Source organism: Pteropus vampyrus, unplaced genomic scaffold, assembly GCF_000151845.1.
Source record: "Pteropus vampyrus isolate Shadow unplaced genomic scaffold, Pvam_2.0 Scaffold726, whole genome shotgun sequence".
Classification (NCBI taxonomy): Eukaryota; Metazoa; Chordata; class Mammalia; order Chiroptera; family Pteropodidae; genus Pteropus; species Pteropus vampyrus.
Window position 1 is genome coordinate 97946 of NW_011889507.1, and position 2474 is coordinate 100419.

At 47.2% G+C, this 2474-nt stretch overlaps 1 protein-coding gene across 1 annotated transcript in view; it reads right to left on the reverse strand.

The window, feature by feature from the left end:
- The window catches only part of LOC105309354 (transforming acidic coiled-coil-containing protein 2-like), a 126357-nt gene that overhangs the window by 88757 nt on the left and 35126 nt on the right, over positions 1-2474 (reverse strand). The window lies entirely within an intron of this gene.

The window sequence follows — 2474 nt, forward strand, 5'->3', positions numbered from 1 at the left end:
GAGCCGAAGCCTGAGTCCAGGAGCCATGTTCTTAACCACCACACGAGGCTGTGTCTCAGAGGCTGAAGAGTGAGAAAAAGGGAGTGTGTCCTGGGGTACAGGGAGCCACATCCCCGAGAGCCCTGAATCAGTAAGGAGCTCGGCATTCTGGAGAAAGGCAACAAGCTCACTGTGGCTAGACCGTACATAAGGAAGGCTCGAAAGGGGAGAGGTAGACAGGAGCGATCTCAAGGTCAGGTTGAGTGAGGTACTGGGACTTGTAAGCTGAAGAATGAGCCCAAGGCTTCTAGCAAATGCTCAGCCACAAAGAACTGCCCTTGGCCTTGAGATGAATGAGAGGCGGGGAGGCCCAGGCTGAAGATCCCAGAACTATATTCTAAATGCGACTGGCCTAGCACATGGGTGTGCCCACCCTTCACTGTTTATTCCTCTGAAACTTCTCTGTTTCCTTCTTCCTCCAGTCCCCACCCAGCATCCCAAACCCCACAGAACCTGATCCTACAGCCCTACGACCACACCCAAGGACAGGTGAAATGAAGGCAGGAGCGAGCTTGGAGGGAGGAAAGATGGCAGGGATTTGGGATGTCTTCACTGGATCGCAGTTCAGAGAATCCTAAACTACAGGCAGTATCGATTTTCCAGTCATAAAACCTGAGTGGAAAAACATCACCCAGGAGTTTGGCAACACACATTAAAAGCCATAAAAGACTTCGGTTCCTCTGACACAGCCATTCCGCTTCCAAGAATTTATTCTAAGGAGGTGATGAAAGGTGTGAGTAAAAATGCTGGTCACAACTATGATCAGCAAAAAGACAAAACACAAAAACTGGAAATGACCCAGATGTCCAACAATAGGGGACAGTTAATCGAATTAAGGCACAGCCACAGAATGAACTCATTTGCAGTTATTAAAAAAAAATCATAATAAGGTAGATCACTATGTCTCTCAAGGTAAATATGTCTATTATTAACTAAAAATAGGTCGAAAAACTACTGGCAGCATGATGCAGATTTTATGTGTTGTGTGTGTCGATATACACATATGTGTGTGCACACACACCTGTATGTCCATGTATGTATAAAGACACACAGAAAGAGAGCAGGGTGACGAGCACCCAGCGACACAGAAGCCCCAAGCTGTTCGTGGCGATCATCTTCCAGGAGTGAAAATACGAGTATTTTTTCTTCTTCGTTGAATCTACCTCTATTTTCTAGTTCTGTGTTGAACACGTACTGGTTTTATAAGCAAAAGAAATAAGAAAACATATTTAAGGAAACACTTAAGTGCCAGCTAACAACTCAGTGAGCTTTAAGAGATAAGATCAGTCAGAAACGCCGTCTCCACCACCCTCCAACTTCTGTATTCAGAATTTCGCGCCGTGCAGACCTCGGCTGGTCAGCCTCAGCCCTGGACAGAACTCGGCCACGCCTCGCGCATCGAGCACGCCGGGGGCCATGAAGGTCCCAGCAGAGAACTTTTCGGGCAACAGGTATCTGCCCGCATACTCCATGGGATGGCATTTTTAACTGTCTGGGATGGAATTATTTTTCCAAGCATTACTGGGCAGCCCCTGATTTTGTCGAACAGGGCATCTTGGGAGATCATTAAAATGTCCTCGATGACACATGATCAGCAACTTGAGCAACTGGGATGCAAGTGAGGAAATATGCTAGGCGCTAAAAAAAAAAAAAAAACCCAAAAAACGATGATCCATGAAGTCAAGAGGCCTGGATCCTAGACTGGCCCCACCTTGGGATCTCGGCCAGGTGGCTTCTCGGAGCTTTAGCTTTTCCATCTGCAGAAGTGACGGCGCCGGGCTGCACGATCACCGAGGACCCTTCCAACTCAGTCTCGTCCCTCCCTCGCAGGCTGGCGGCCAGCACTTCTGCTTACCGACTCAGCCGACTCTTACTTTATGCCCTCCATCCAGTGCTCTGCTGCTGCTGCCCTACAGACTAAGGAACATGGCCGAGGGTGTAAGAATAGCATCTGAACCAAGAGTTAATGAGCTATGATAAAGCTTTATAAACCTCCGGTACGACATAATTATAATAATTTAAAAAAAATAAACGTTATAGGTGTACACAGATACATTAGCTTGAATGACACAGAATTGCTAAAAAAATAAATAAATAAATTGTCAAATTCGCATTGGACCATCAGCCCTGGGCCTGTCTTACTTTCAGGTGATTCAGTTCCGCTCCAGAAGCCCAGGGCAGAGCAAATTCCTGGGCACGTGGCACGTGGAGGGACTCGTAATAGAAAACTGCTCTTCTCGGACCAACTGTAAGAGGCTATAAACAGCTTCTAAATTCTACTAGTGGTGGTGCTGGGGCCAGAGTGACTGAAATACTTTTCAGAGGGCAAAAAAAATCTGTCAGAGGTTTTAATCACCAGCTGCTGCCACCAGCTGCTGGGGCCAGCCCACTATAGATTCAGGCAGGCCAGCAAAGGGTTGATTTTCCGCTGGAAT